Raw genomic sequence first — 15,699 nt, forward strand, 5'->3', positions numbered from 1 at the left:
CAACCCGCGCCGCGCGGGCGCCGATTATGATTTGGGACTGAGGGTTGCCGCAAATCACAAGCGGTGGTGGGGGGTAGTTCTGGGTGTGAAAGAGAGAGTGGGAGGAGGATATGGGTTTGTGTGTGTACGTGAGCTTAAGGATTTCATGCACGGGGGAATGTTTCTTTCTTTCTTTTTTTTTTTTTTGGAGTGCATTTGGTTGTACGGCGATGTGTGTGTCTGCGTGCAGTTGCGTATGTGTAAATGCGGTGGCTATGGCCGTGTGCACGGGTACATTTGTGAGGGAAAGTGTACGTATGTGCGTGTTTGTGTGTGCGCACGTGTGGAAGTGTGTTTGTAAAACTGAGTGTGGGCGCGAGTGTGTGTGCTGTTTGTGTAGGAGTTTCCGTGTGAGTGGCAGTGGACGTCAGCCAAGGTGGGTGCGCACTTAAATGCTCTCGTGGGTGGCTCCGCAAGGGGAACCCCGCGAGTGGGTGCACCCCGCTGCACCTTGTGAGTGCCATCCCTCTCCGTGGCCCTTGGGGCAGTGCGCAGTCCCCAACGTAGAACTGGGCCTGGGTCCCGGCGCCCCCATCCCACCCACGTGCACTGGGCCTTGGGCGCACTCGACGGTCCTCGGGGACCCGCCGGCCTCCGGATCGCGCAGGGTGCCAGGGTCAGACCTTGCGTCCGGGTCCATCCCGGTTGTCGGGGACACCGCGCTCCAACCTCCCCCAACGTCGCCCTTGGTGGTGACGGTGTTTGTGGTGTATTGGGGGGGTTCCTCTACTCTCCCCACCAGTCAGTCCCTGGGCTTTCGGAACAACCCCAAAAGTCACCTCCAGGGGAACGCTTGGGCAATCCTTGCTAGCAACTAGATTACCCCCAAATAGGTTACCTGACAGCGTTCACAGCCCCAAGTGCACGCTAGTCCCGGGCGCGCTAACCAAGGGGGTACCGTGGGTGCCGGGTGGTTTTCCCCCCTCCCCAATGTGGTCCCTTCCCAGGCTCAGCATTTCTCTCCTACTCTAAACTTGCAGGAGCGGGGAGGTGGGGGCGGGAAGGGAGAAGTGGAAGAAGGGGGAGAGAAAAGGGAGGTGAGTGACGGGGTTGGTGGGGGGTGACGCGCGAAGCTCTTCCGAGCCACAGAGGGGGGAAAGCTTGGAGAGGGCCTGGACTAAGGAGCGGGGAAGAAAAAGCAAAAGAAGGGACAGGAAAGGCGAGGGAGAGAAAGAGGCGAAAAGGAAAGAGGTAGAGTGAACGGCGAGAGCGCTGAGAGAGCGCGAGCCCAGCGGAGCCGAGCGCTGGAGGCGGCGGCGGCTGTGCCGCGTAGCTCCGTTCCGTCCGTAGTTCCGTACCTGCTTTTGCGGGCGGCCGGCGGCGCGGGGCCCTTTGGAAATAGAATAGCCAATGTAATCTGACACTTCAACTTGCTCGGCTCCGGGCGAGTTGATTCACTTACTCACCCCCTAACGCCGAGTTCCTTTTCACTGTCTGTGGACATTAAAAAAGCGAGCGGCGGCGGGCGCCCGGGAGAGCAGGCGACCGGGCGGCGGGCGGGCGAGCAGCGATCCGGCGGCGGAGCAAGCGAGCAGCGCCGGCGCAGCGCGGTGACCCCAGCCCCGGTCGGCGCGGAGCAGGAGCCGAAGCGGAGCCGTTCTCGGCGCCCTCGTAGCGCTCCTCCCGGCCCGAGCCGGGCCTGCCCGGCAGCGGCCGCGGCGGCAGCGGCGCGTCCTCCAGCGGCTGCAGCGGCGCTCGCAGCACCGGGTAAGTTTGGGTCCAGACCCGGGCGCCCACTTGCCCCGGGCCTTCCTCTCGCTCCCCGCGGACTCTTGGGGTGCGAGCGTGGGGCGCTGGGCGCTGAGGGCTTATCCCTTGAAGGGTCTGCCGGGGCCAGGCAAGCCGGGCGAGCGGCCGGCGGCCGAGCTCCACTGCGCTCCCCTCGGCGGCCCGGGGACGAGGCCCAGGCGACCGGCGAACGCCCGGCTGCGCGGAGCCGGCTTGGGCTGCGCGCGGGGGCCGAGGATCTTCGGGTGTGCGGGGCGTGAGTAAGGTTGTGCGCGCGCGGACCCTGTGCCCGCCTCCTGCCGGTGCGCCTCCAGCCCTCGTTCTGAACGCCCGGGCAGGAGCGGGATTCGGGCAGGGAGGGAAGGACCCGGGTAGGACCACCTCGGTCTCCTTCACCACCTTCGGGGAGACGCGAAGTTGTGCGCCTGTGTGTAGGAGAATCGCCGGAGACGGCGCTGGATTTCGGGGTGGCAAGGGGTAGTGGTGCTAAGTTGTGCATCTGAATTTCCAGGCAAAACACACACTTTTGTAAATGGGAGGTGGAGGCGCGGTTAAGTTGTTCGTGTGTGAATTGCCCGGGGAGACGCGGCGCACGGTACTAGCGGGGAACGCGAAGGGGTGTGTGTTTGGGGCTTCCCGTAGGTCCTGAGAAGCCCGAGGGGCCTTAAGGCCGTCGCCCGGACGGGGCTGCCCCGGCCAGAAGGGGAGCCCAGAGGGAAGATGTGCGTGTGTGTGCGCGCGCGCGTTGCAAATACGAAAGTAATTTCTCCGTGTTCTTTCTTCCTCTCCGTCTCCGGCGGCGGCGGCGGCTGCCCCGGGGGAGTGAGAGGCCGGCCGGGGCGGAGGTTGGGGGGCCGGGCCGGGGCCGGAGCTGGGGTGGGGGGGCGGGCTCTGGAAGCTTGTTTCACATTCCTGGCGTCTGGGCTGGGGAGAGAACAGTGGGGAGCGCGGCCTCGGCGTCTGGGGCGCGGGCAGCGGGCGCGCGTCGCCCCCTCGCCGGGGACATCTGTCCAGGAAGCCAGGCGGGCGGGGAGAGGGCGCGGTGCGGAGGGCAGGCTCCCCGCCCCGGAGCAGCGGGGGCGCGGGCGAGGGGCGGCCGCCTTCCCGGCCATTGTGCGCCAGCAGATTTTCACGGGAGACTGCCCCGGAGCCGCCGGAGAAGGCCGAGAGTCAGCCTCAGCCCTGGGTTTAAAAGACACTCCAGGAATGTAAACAACCCGGGCAGGAGGGCGGGCTGGCGGGAGCGGGCCAGGGCAGCTGGCCCGGGCCCCCCACCCCTCCCTGGGGGACAGCCCGACAGCGGGGCCGCCCAGCCCTTACCCCTCTACCTGCCGCAAACTTTTTCTTCCTCTGCTTTCCCTTCCCACCTGGCCCCTCTATATGGGCACAGAGCGAGGGCCTCTCCCGAGGCTGGGGCACTGAGCGACTGACACCCTGCGCCTGACCCTGGAGGCCTGGAGGCTCGGCCCCTCCTTGGGTGTCCCGAGTTCAGGCTGCTCCTGCTCCGGAGCCGCGGGCTGCTTCCTTGGATAGTGCCCGAGTAACTGGGGCTCTGAGAGCTGCCTGCCTGCCTGCCTGCCTCTCTCTCTCTTCCTCCCTCCCTCCCTCCCGCTGCTCCTTCCCCACTCTCCCCCTTCTCCTCTCCCCTGACTGCTTTTCCAATGCCTTGACATGAGGGAGGAAGATTTAACTTGGCAGCCCAAACAAATGTTCTCTCAGAGGTCCTCCAAGAAGCTGGCGGCCGGGCTGGCAGGGTGAGGGCACTGCTCGGCCAGTCTTTTCCTCCTCCCGGCTCTGCCATGGCCGTTTGGAGCCCCCTGGGTGGACAGCCCCGGGCATGGGAAGAGTAGAGCCCAACCCTGCAGATTTAAAAGGGCAGTGAGAAGCTGACTGTGGAAGCCCTGGGCTCGGAGCTGGGCAGAAGCCGCAGGGAGCTGCCTCCTGGTGCCAAGGGTTTTCTGGAGGATTTTCTTGAGCAACAGTTTGTCTCCCTGCTGCAACCCGGGAACAGAGCCTGGTAGACCAGAGGGTTAACCGGCGCTGTCTCCTCCTCTCCTGTGGGTGTGAGGACAGGCTGGTTACACAGGGCAGGGCAGGAGGCCAGAGGCTGTTCCCAGAGGTGCCTGCGTTTGCTTATTATTGTTTTTCTGAAGGTAGAGATAAAGAGGCAGGCGCTGTGGTTGGACAATGGGCAGCTTGGCTGGCGTTGAATTCGGACTTGACTTCGCTGGCGTTGGTATGGTCCCGGGAGTTTAAAAGTTGTTTGCAAGATATCAGGGAAGTTTAGACCAGGGGGCGAGCACCTAGCTTTTTCTGTCCTGGCTGCTTTTTGAGGAGATCCAGAGCAGAAGTTAGGGTGGGGTGGTGGTTGGGGTGGGGGGGAATTCCTGGCCCCTTGCTTCCCCACTGCCTGGCCCTGGTGGTGTGGTTTGTGAATGCCCCAAGCCTTGTGCTGACCTTTCTCTCATCAAGTTGAGGATGTTGAAACACCAGCATCAGACAAAAGACACATTGAAAGCCCTATCTGCCACAGAGCACGTGTGACTTTGGGGCCAAGGGAATGCATCTGGAGGGAGATGGTGTTTTCTTCTAAGTTTTATGATTTCGGTTGGGTTTTGTTTTTCCCAAAAAGAAGCATCTCCTTGTCCCAAGTCACGAGGTTATGAAACGCTGTTTTCACATGTAAATCTAAAAACCTTAGACTTTGGAGAGTTGGTGGCAGGGACTGGAGCTGAGGGGGTGGGGGCGGGGGGGGCGCTCAGAAGTAGGGAGTTTTCAAGAGTTTTAAATCGTTTTTGGATTGGGGTTTTGAGGCATTTGGGATATGGCTCACAGAGAAGAGTTGGGAACGAGAAATTGCCTGACTTCTGGGAAGCTTTGATAACTAACCCTGTCTTTGCAAAGAAGGGATGTCTGGCTTCTTGGTTGGGGACAGTATGTCCCTTTTTCCTCCTAAGGAAAGAAGAGAGGAGGATCCTCGTTCCTTTCACGGCCAGAGACTGAGGGGTTTAACCACAGAACCACAGGTTCTCTCTCTCTCTCTCACACACACACACACACACACACTCCCCTCACAACAGTAACACAACACTCTTTTCGTACCTGGCCCCCAGAGGTGTGCCCCCATATAGGACAGGTGCCCGCTGGCGATTCATCCTGGAAAATCGCCTAGGGAAGGCTCCTCTGAGAAGAGCTGCACTCTTCACTTTTTCCCCTGATTGACAAAGATGGGGGGTAGATAAGGAAGGAAGGCACTCTGAGGCCTACCGTGTCCTGAGAATCGTGTCTCAAGAGTACCCATGTGTGACGCCACGGATACGGAGTTCTCAGGCCCTGGCTAGTGTCCAAACAAGCAGCCATGACCCTTACCTCAGGGTGAAGCATCGCAGTAAGAAATTTGGGCACCAACAAGTTAATTTCCGGAAGCTTCTCTGGGCACTCTGTCATGGAACCAGGAAGCGAGGCCTGCCAGGTTGTGACTGGGTCCCATACGTTTTCATTCATAACTTTGCTCCCGAGGGCTTCTGCTGGGCTCCTATCACAGCCTCATCTTTATGAGGTTCCTCGGGTTTTGTGTGGACAACAAAGGCCAGGCTGCAGTAATTACTCCGGACCCCGCTGCAGCCTTGCCTGGTGACTGCTCTGACCTCTCAGCAGGACACAGTGGCCTCTGTCCACGCCCTCTGAGGGGAAGCTCTTTGTCCCTAGGGCCTCTGACAAAGTGAGGGGAGGGAGGCAGGGCTTGCCTACGCTGTAAACTCTAGGGGTGATTTTGAGGTTGGGCCTTGTCCTCAGGGAGGATCAAGAGAGGCTGAGTAAATCAGTCCCATGCGCAGGCTCTGGTAAGACTCCAGGAAACCCTTCGTTGATTTTGGGGTTTTCCCAGTGCTTGAGGAGATGGTGGAGGAGTGTCAGGAGGCTGGCTCCCTTAGGCCAGTGGATTCACCCTGCTGGGACTCAGCCTCCTAATCTTTAAAATGGGTCCAAAGGCAGAACAACCCTGATCCCACTTGGCTGTGGGGATGAGGCAGATGTGAGTAGTGGAGCCCTTGGCCCGTGTCCTCTGAAGGCCTGGTGGGCTCTAGGTGCAGAATGGAGCACAAAGGTGTTTCCTTAGGGGAGTTAGTAGCATTTTCCAAAAAGCTGCTTTCCCAAGCCTACTTCCTTGGCAGCTTATATCCAGTTTTGGCTTGCATGCCCCCTGTCACAGGGCGCTCACCACTCCAAGCAGCTTCTGCCTTCAGTGGACAGCTCTGTCAGTGTGCTCTATTGCATGGCATGCTTTCTGGAAATCATCTCTTCCTGACCCTCACTCTGGGCTTGAGGTGTTGGCGGGTCCACCAGATCACAGACTCATCCTTTCTTGAACGATCACAGATTGAAGACTAGTGCTCAAGCAGATCCTACTAACGGCTACTTTCAACTGTTATTGGAAAGGAGCTGCCGGGAGTGAGAAAGGGTCCGACTGAGGGACTCAGTTTGATCTGTCAGTGTATAGGCCTGGTCTGCCTCTTGATACTTTTCTCTCCTTGGATTGCGTATGAGGAGAAGGAAGGAGCTAAGTGATGGGAGTGGGGTCGGGTCAGGGGCCCAGCGTTGGTGCCACAGATAATTCCTAAGAGTCCACTGTTGTGAGGATCATGGCCTGTGAGACACTCAGAATGTGTAAGACAGTTCCTGTTCCTTAGGAGCTTGCAGCCAGTAAGGGCAGGAAGATCAGTCCAAATAAATAATTAACCACTACGAGCTGGCTCCCTGCCATGGGGCGCATGACAGGAATAACCACGGGCCCTTGCCTTTGTGTATGGCACTTGGAGGATTTAGAAGCACTCTCCAAATTTACAGCACTCCAGCAACAATAGTGGAAGCTAGCTGCGATTTGGAATTACCCCCACTTAACAGACAAGAAAATCAAGTTGCAGAGAGGTAAGATGACCTGTAGCTCAGCCAGGACTCAGCCCCAGGCCCCAGAAATAGGACACTGCAGCCACCCTCCCAGTCCACCAAGCACGGGTGCAGAAGTCGGTGTGGACCCCGCGGGATGGAGACCTGGGAACTGAGGTTAAGGGGGGAAGAGCCAGAAACAGGAAGGGTCCCACATGGGCTTACCTGTACCTGCCCCCCGCCCCCTGCAGCCATGCCCCTTTCTTTTGGCAAAGTATCTTAAAGTCGAGCTTGCTCTGAGCCCCAGATGCTGCTGTGACTGCTAGGACACATGTGTCTGTGCGTGGGCTCCAACCCCCTCCCTGACCCTAGAGCAGGAAGAGGAGATGTTTCCAGGCCCCAGGTCTTTGTGCGGCCCAAGGCTCTTCCTTGGACTGTGATGGTTTCTATAGATACAGGCATTGACTCAGCCTGCCCCTCCTCTGGCTGAGTCAGTCCTCCGGCTACGTGGGGTGGCCGCCCTGTGGGCGCTCTTGGGTCCCTCCTACCCCCAGATGCAGCCCTCCTGCTGCCCATGTCCCTGTGCCTGGTGCTTGGAGCTCAGCTGAGGACCACAACAGGACAAGGCCGTCGCTGGAGGGGTACAAAGCAGGATGCAGCCTCGCAGGCTGAGCTTGTACCTCCCCAGGAAGCCTGGCCCAGCCTGGCACACCTGCACAGGTAATGACTGCAGCCCAGGAGGGCCCTGGGGCCCGCCTGTCAGGCCCAGCTGCCGGGGTTACTGCAGGATCATGCTGGGGGAGGCCGGGGTGTCTGAGCTAATTAGATTTCTTAGATTTCAATGCTCCCCTAATCCTGTTAGCCCGGCTGTAATTGTAACCACTTGAAGGTTTCAGCCGTGGCAGGCTGTTGAGGCCAGACGGTGTGGGGACTCCGCTCTGCCCCAGCCCCAGCCTTAGACAGCCATCTGGGGACAGGGGACTCCTTTTCAAGTTCTCTAGGGTGGGGGCCTGAGTGGTGGTAGGTGTTGCACTTTTCTTTAGAGCCTTGGTACCGCGAACTGTGGGAGCAGGCATGGCCCTTAGGATCATCCGACTTCAACCCTTCACTGTATAGAGGGGGTCACAGAATTCTGCAGTGGGCAGGGAGTGGCCCCGGCCCTCAGTGGCTGGTAGGGGCAGGGTGTCTGGGTCTTGCAGACCCAGATCTTTGTCCCTGGAGACTTCAGGGCAGGTCTAGAATTGTATAGGACTTGTGAACCCTACAGAGAAGTCTACCCCAAAGATTGGGGCTAGGGGTGCTTCATTTGTCCCAAAGCCTGCTCCCCAGTTGGCATTACCACCCCCCCCATACATACATATGTATGGATCTATACGCCCTCACACACATGATGTCACCTGTGCTGGCCCAGATTGCTGCTGAGGACTCAGGCTCATCTCTCCTAGGGCTCTCAGACATGGGGGGCTTTTTCTCTTCCTCCCCTGTCCCAGATTCTTGATCTCCTAGAGGGTCCAAGTCAATGCGGATGAGTGCTTTGCCAGAAAATGGCACAGCTATTCTGATGGGGGGTGTGTGTGTATTAGAAGACAGTTTCTTTGTACTTTCAAAGGCTCTCCCAAAATTATTCTTTTGGTGTCTGGTTTAAATGAAACTTGCACCCTGTCCCTGTGCTCTCTCCTGCCCTACTCCCATCCGCATTTCCCAAAACTTCAGTCATCCACTCAGAGGTTGGTGCTTATAGGAGAAGGGGTGGGGTGGCTGTGATACCTTCAAAACCCCTGTTGGGGAAGTTCCCACCAAGCAGTCCCATCCTGTCCTCCACGTGGCCCTAGAGCAGCAGGGAGAGGGGTTCAAAACCTCCTTCCACTCTGGACGCTCCCTGGCTCCGAGCACATAGTACAGAGCTGAGGGGCGGTAGGGCTCACCTGGTCTGACCCTTCCTTTCCTAACCCAGGAAACCCAGGTCTGGGAAGAAAGAATCAGCCGTATCTAAGGGCAGCAGTGAATTAGTGACACAGCCAGGCCTGGAACCCTGTCTGTCCAGCCCATTAGCTCATTAAACATTTATTGAGCATCTACTGTTGGCCGGGCACAGCCCCGTTAGCCACGCTTTGGAGCTCATGGGTAAATGCGCTTCCATCTTTCACTGGGAAGGACCAGACGAGCCTGGGGAGGATGGGGTACATTTCTGAGCTCTCGGGGTGAGGAATAAGCATGGGGCTTTTCAGAAGTACTCCCTGATCCTACACATCTGGGAGGGGACAGGCATTAGCACTCCATCTGGCAATGTGTTTCTTAAAAGGTAATTGTGGGTTAGTTGCATTGTAGATTGGAGGGAAGTAAAATAAAAAAACCCTCTTGGAGGATATAAAGTTTCTTATCTGCCCAAAGCCTGCTCAGTCCGAGAAGATGGGTGGCTTCCTTTGCCTGTCCCCTACCTCCACCCAGACATCCTAGTGCTGACTTTTGTCCTTCGAGGGCTAATGGCCCACAGCCTTTTCCTGCTAACATTTCCTCTGCGTATGGAGAAGCAGGGAAGGAGCCCCCTTGGCCATCCCTGGGAATCACATGCGTCAGGCCCAGGTGAGAGCAAATGAGGAAGAGCCAGCAGGCTTAGGACAAGGGAGAAGATGCTGAGGGCCTGGACCTCACCCTGTCCACAGGCCCTTACCTAAACCCCCACCCTGCCCCCTGATAGACCAAAGCTGGGAAACCTGGCCCTTGGCCATGACCAGCCAGCCCTGTGGCTGAGGGACAGATGGGGCAGGGAGTCCTCTGGGAAGGGTTCAGAATCCCTCACTTGGCATTTGCAAGTGGGGAGGACTTTCCAGCCTTCTCATCTGGCAGTTGAAGAGACCCAAAGCCCAGAGAGGTAGAGGGACCGGCTACAGGTCCCACAGCAACTTGGCTCCCCTGCACCAGGGAGGCTGAGTTGTCTGGGTGGGTGGGTAGAGGTGGAATTTTCTATTGCTATCATGTTTTGGTGCTCCTGCTGTTGTTTACAGCTTTAAAACAACTTCCCAGCGTCTACCAGAAACATCCAACAGCCAGTACTTCTCAGGCTACTACTTTGTTTGAGGCTCTGCTTAGACTGCCTGGCGTTCATTTCTCAGCTCCACTCTTCCTGGTCCTGTGACTTGGGGCAGGTTCTGTTAAACTTCTCCAACTCCCGTCTCCATGTCTGCAACACACACTTCTTCATGGTTTAAAAAGTTTCATTTCACCTTCCCCCAGGCTGTGAAAATGGAGCTCCTACAGCACCTGACACATAGTAAATGCTCAAGAAACAGGTCCTCAAACTTACACAGGAGACTCAGGTCAGGTGGGTTGCTCAAGGTCCCCTGGTACCTCAGGGCCAAGCATGGCTGGACCTGGCATCCAGACTTCCTGACCCTCAGCCTCCTTCTGCCATTCTCTGCAGTCTCCCCTCTGTAGCAGCAAGGGCCAGCAGGTGATCTCTAAGAGGCCCTCCGTAACATTTAATCAAGTTCCTTTCAATTCACCCTACCAGGGAGGTCTGTTCCCCTTGCCAGCGTGTTCCAAGGTGGAGATTTACATCTGGGTTCCTACCTGCAAACCTCTCTTTCTTCCCCTGTAAGGCAAGGCCAGAAGGAGGATACCACTTTCTTCCCACATGGAGAAAAGGAGAGCATGAAAGACTGGGCCTTGTCAACCACGTCATGGGTTGTGGGACCTCAGGCCAATGACCGACCCTTCTGGGCCTTAGTTTCCTCACCTGAAAATCGAGAGTTGAAACCACATCAGGGTTTCCCAGAGGGGGTTGTCAGGAACCACAGTCTGCCAGAGGAAGGACAGCAGAGCACAGCCTCCTTCTCCCGGGGACCCTGCCAGCCCTTTGCCTCACTCAGTGGTGCCCAAAAGAGGAGACCCTCCTCCCACCTTCCTTTTTTATGCAAATAGCTGTTGAAGATACCCCATGCGGTCCCTTCCTGCTCTGGCATTGATGACTTGGTCCCCTGGTTGGTTTCCCTGCCCAAGAACCACCTTCCCAGAGGGGCTGTGCACAGTGGGGAAGTCGAGGGCAGCTTTCACATGGACAGAGTCCCCTGTCCCCTGCCCCTGCCCCTGCTGCCTCTGCTGAGCGCCGCCCGCCCCTCCCGCCAGCTCTCTTGGCAGTGCCCTCTGACTTCTACCCCTTAAACCCACAGTCTTCTGTCTCACTCTCTGGCCTCCTCTTCTTTTATTGTTACGAGACCACAAATCTGTCTGTGGCTGGGCAGTCCCAAAAGCCAGGCCAGCTTGGCAGAGGGGTGGGACCTCTGCCATGTCCCTAGAGATGAGCCTCGAAGACAGAGCAGCTATCAGAGCAGGAAGAGCCTCGTGCTCACCCTGCCAGGGCCACACACCCCTACCCCCACATGCATACTTTTGCAAGTCCAAGTTTGTCCGGAGAGATGATCCACAGCTTTACTTCTATTCTTTAATCAGTTTGGACACCCAAGAGCAGTGTAAGAATCATGACCTTCATCCAGGGGTCTAAAATCGCCCTAGCCCCTGAGTGGAACAGGACTGCTGTGCCGTCTTGCCCCACCTCCTGCCCGCAGACTCTTCTGTTGCGACTCACTGGAGTCACCGCGCTCTCCATGGAGGCATCTGTGTTCACAACTCCTGCTTCTGATCCAGCCTGACATCGTCCTGGGGAGGGCATCAAGGCCAAGGGAGGACAAGGGACCTGAATAAGGTCACTATCAGTGGCAGTCCCCTAGGACACAGTTCCTGGTACGGGGGCTGGGGGGTGAGGAGCGGGCCCAAGGGATGGCCTCCTGTGCTAGCTGAGTGCACTGCTGGAACCGTCTAGTCTTGTCCTCTGCAAGTGCCCCAGAGATGTGTACCAGAGCTTCCGCAGTCATGGTCCCCAACGAGCTAGGGACTAAGTGAAGGGAGGAAGTCCCCACCCGCTACATCTTCTAGGAAGGCTGGGCAGGTCTGGTTTAGGGCTTACGTCCTCTGGCTTGGGAGAGCAGTTCCCCACCCTGCTGTCTGCACTGCCTGTTTATCCTGCTCTCTTGGGTTCATATTTCCTCTTCTAGGGCTGTGGGGCTCACTGGTATTTACATACAGAGGAGCACTGTCTACACTCAGGATGCCTGGCTGGTATGAATTCTTCGTGAGCCCTGCTGCTGTTAGCGGCAAGAGGCAGTCTGAGGCCCTGGGGAGGGATCTGAGCTGGGGGAGCTCCCATGCTGGCAAGCCCACCGTGGATGACTGCCTCCCTGGCTCATAGCCCTCGTGTTCCTGACTTTCTGGGGTCCTCAGGAGTGGGCTCTGTAACTGCCGTGAGCACGTCGGGGGCCAGGGTGAGGGGAGGCCTCCTTGGCCTTCCACCTCTGTACCCGGTTTGCTCAGTGCCCCCCGAGCTCCAGGACCCCTGAGTGCTTCTGATCCCGAAAGAAAAAGGGACACCTCAGGTGTGATATTTTGCCTGGTGTCTGGCCATGGGGCCGTGGCTGCAAAGGGAACTTCCCCGAAGCTGTGAGTTCAGTATGGGTTGATTTTCTGCAGAAGGACGGCGTTCTGATCCTGCCAACGTAGCTTGGGTTGAGGCCGGCAGTTTAACTCGAGCTTCAGCTTCAGGGCTGATCCCTCCAGGGGCAGTGGAGCCGCTTTGGGGTGTGGAATCTTCGAGGGTCCCAGAGTTCTCCGAGCTTCCTACCTGATGGCTGGCTCCCCTCCCAGCCAGCTCCCCGGAGGCAGCCGGGTCATGTGATCACCTCCTCCGCCTGTCCCGACAGGGCTCCTGATGCCAACGTTCCTGGTACTCGGGGACCTTTAATTCTCAAGACTGCAGGGAGCTTGGCAGCCACCTCCTCTGATGCCTGTTACCCAGATGACTTGTGCCCCCTTCACGACATCCCCACAGAGTACCTTCTGGTGTCGACTTGCATGCCTCTGGGGACAGGCTGCTTCTCCCCTCCCAGCAGCTCCCTTCACCTAGAAAGCTCCATGTAGGGAGCTCACCTAGGCTGCTTCCTCCCAGGACCTAGCCCTCCTCTCGGGACGATGCAGCATGTGGTGAATATGGTTCTTGTGAGCCCCCTTCCATACCCTGCATCAGAGATTTCTCCTCTCCAGGCTGAGTGCAAGGCTAGAGTGGGCAAAGTGGGCTTCCTGGAAGAGGTAGCCTTCTATTCCCTGGGCCTCCTCCTTATTTCTGTCTCTGTTCAAGAGCCTGGGCTGCTTTGAGATCTCACAGCTTGACCTGGAAATGGTCTAACCCAGGTCATGAGACACGGAAGTAGGCTGGGGAGGTCCCAACCACGTCTCCATGGGGTCTGAGGGAAAGAAGGTGGCCTGGTGTCAGCTCTTCAAGCAGGGTCAGACATGCCACATGGTTTGAGAAAGGTGTCTGTCTGCCTAGCCTCTCCCAACAGATGGGGACTGGGAGGGTAGCCAGGGGTTGGGGGGAGTCGGCTATGAGTAGTGCCCCCTCCCCTTTCAGCTTCTCCCTTCTCCTAACTGAGCCCCTGTCTGCCCAGCTCTGCTTCTGCTTCTTACAGGGAACATTCTGCTTACATGTCCTCTGGCCCCAGAGACCTGGGGTGTCTGTGGAGGGCGTTGGATTTGGACTCACAATGTCTGGCACTGCCTCCTTCCAACAGTCTCTCGGGGGTGGCGGGGGGCTGTCGATCTCCCCCAAGGGCTGTCGCAAGAGTCCAAGGGGAGGGCCAGCACTCTGCGTGCTGTACTGTGTCACCGCGTCAGGGAGCGTGATGTTTTAGTACCACGTGTGGTGGTGATAATGTCAGCCCAGAAAGGCCTTGGACATCATCCAGGCCAACCCTCTCATTTAGCCACCGAGTCTCTGACCCCAGAGGGGACAGAGGGCTCCCCAAGGTCACAGGGCAAGTTCATGGCAGAGCTGAAGCAAAAACCCAAGCGTCCTGCCCATCCACTAGTGTCTGGTCTCCCTCCATCCTTGTCACTTGACAGAAACTTTTTGCTAGGGAGACACGGGGTGGAGGTCCCTTTGTGGCTGTGACAGTGGCATCTCGCTCGTCTGGGACTTACCATCTTCATCTCACAAAAGCTCCTGGACCTTATGCCTCTGGCTGTGGCCACCAGAACCGCTGGCCCTGGGGGAAGGCAGTGTTCCCTGCGGTCTCCATGAGGCAGCTGGCTCCCCCAGCTTGCCCCCACATCCCTGGCGCAACTGCCCTGTGAGGGGGCACTCCCCTTTACTTCCTGGCCTAGACAGGGCTGCCTACACCCTGCCTGCTGTCACCTTGGGTGGAAATAGAGTCTCCAGAAGCCCTCCTGAGACCCCTCACCTAGGTATCTGACCCAGCTGGCTGCAAGATGTGACCCCATCTGGGACCACAGCTTGAATTTGTGGCCCTAGTTTCAACCTGGTGTGACCCCTCCCATGACTCTGAAGACCTAAAAATGACCAGACTGTTGGAACAGGAGGGACCTGGGCAACCAACTTAGTTCATCCTCTTCTCGTCCCCATTTCTCAGATTTAGGGAACTGAAGCTCCGAGAGGGAAGGAAGCTAGCCGCACAACCACCAAGATACTGGCTCTTTCCCCGCTGTCAGCCTGGGCTCTTCTATCTCTTGCCTCCCTGATTCCTGAGGCTGCCCAGGCCCGGAGTGTATGGACTAGGGACACTGGTAATGAATAGCGACTGCAGGTCCATCTCTGCAGGGCTCTTCCAGACCCTCAGGCCAGGCCTTGCTTCCCTGTCAGATCTGGGGAGCCAGTGCACTGGAGGGCAGCACAAGTTTCCTGCCTGTGGGTCCTTATGCCAGTCTGAGGACAAGGTTTCCTGGCTCTTCTGGAGCCCCCAGTGTTCTGAGCAGAGTCTGGGATTCTTCTGTATCTCCCCTTGCCTAGCTCCCCGAGAAAGATTAGTTATTCATTCACCAAGTTTGTTGAACACCTACTACATGCCAGGCACCATTCCAGGCCCTCAGGATACAGTGGTGAACTTGACGGAGGCCTTGCTTACATTGTAACAGGCGAGACAGACAGTAAGTCAACAACTTCATGTATGATGTAATTGTGAGCTATAATGAGTGTTTTGAAGAAAAACAAATTAGGATAAGGTGTTATGAGGAGATAGATGTAGATCAGGCTTCTTTAGATGGAGTGATCAGGGAAGGGTTCTCTGAAGAGGTTACATTTGAACAGATACCTCAAGGAGGGAAGGGAGAGAACCCCGTAAGCATATGGGAGAAGGGCATTCCAGACAGAGGGAATAGCATGTGCAAAGGCCCTGTGGCAGGAATGTGTTTGACATGCTCTAAGAAAGGCAGAGAGGCCAGTGTAACTAAATGGAGTGGGAGAGAGAGGAAGTTAGCAAGATGGTCAGAGAGTGGTGGCAGATGGCCTTTTGGAGCAGGGGAAAGGCTTCTGACTTCATGCTCAGTAATTCAGGAACCACTGGAGGATTTTAATTGAAGGACTGAGACTATCCGATGTGCCAGCAGGTCCTTCTGGCCAGTGAGCTGAATATAGACTATAAGGGACAAGGGAGGCAATGAGGAGACCAGCTGGGTGGCTTTTAGTGACGCAGGCAAGGATGCCGGTGGTTTAGACAAGAGTGTTCAGTGGAGGTAGTGAGACAAGGTCAGATCCTGGATGTAATTGGAAGGTTGACCAAGGTCATGCCCAGAAGCCGGTGGGGAATGCCTGCCACCCCTACAAAGCAGACTGAGGGGCTGCACCTAGAGAGCTGGCCACAGTCTCCAAGTCCCGTGGGTCTGAGTGGTGGTCTTTTATGCTGCCACCGCTCGTAGAGCCGTGAGCGGAGCCGTAAGCGACTGCCTTAGGGCATCGGTTTAATAATAGGGGCATGATGAGGAATTCCAGGCACCCTCGTGGCACTTGTCATTTTGCCATTCGTCCACGAGGCTGCCTCCTTTTCCATCGCTCTCCTCCACTTCCGCATCCTCTCCTCTGCACGCTGCTGGCTTTCTGACATGCTGTCATCCTCAAGCCCTGGGGCCTGGGCCTGTGTCCATTCTTCCACCCCCATAATTCTATCTGGCGAACTCCTGTGTATCCCTAAGAGCCCAGCTCAGAAG

At 57.3% G+C, this 15,699-nt stretch overlaps 1 protein-coding gene across 5 annotated transcripts in view; it reads left to right on the plus strand.

Annotated features, from left to right (window-relative positions):
- Positions 1-1,386: 1,386 nt before the first annotated feature.
- ZMIZ1 (zinc finger MIZ-type containing 1) overlaps positions 1,387-15,699 on the plus strand; it is a 232,646-nt gene continuing 218,333 nt past the window's right edge. For 4 of the 5 annotated variants that reach the window (XM_032312598.1, XM_032312602.1, XM_032312599.1 and 1 more), the window contains exon 1: positions 1,389-1,746. The gene's annotated coding sequence lies outside the window, so the exon portion shown is untranslated. Of the gene's footprint in view, positions 1,747-15,699 lie in introns of all 5 variants that reach the window. The other variant, XM_032312603.1, reaches the window with a different exon arrangement.

The sequence above is a fragment of the Mustela erminea genome, chromosome 14 (assembly GCF_009829155.1).
Source record: "Mustela erminea isolate mMusErm1 chromosome 14, mMusErm1.Pri, whole genome shotgun sequence".
Lineage (NCBI taxonomy): Eukaryota > Metazoa > Chordata > Mammalia > Carnivora > Mustelidae > Mustela > Mustela erminea.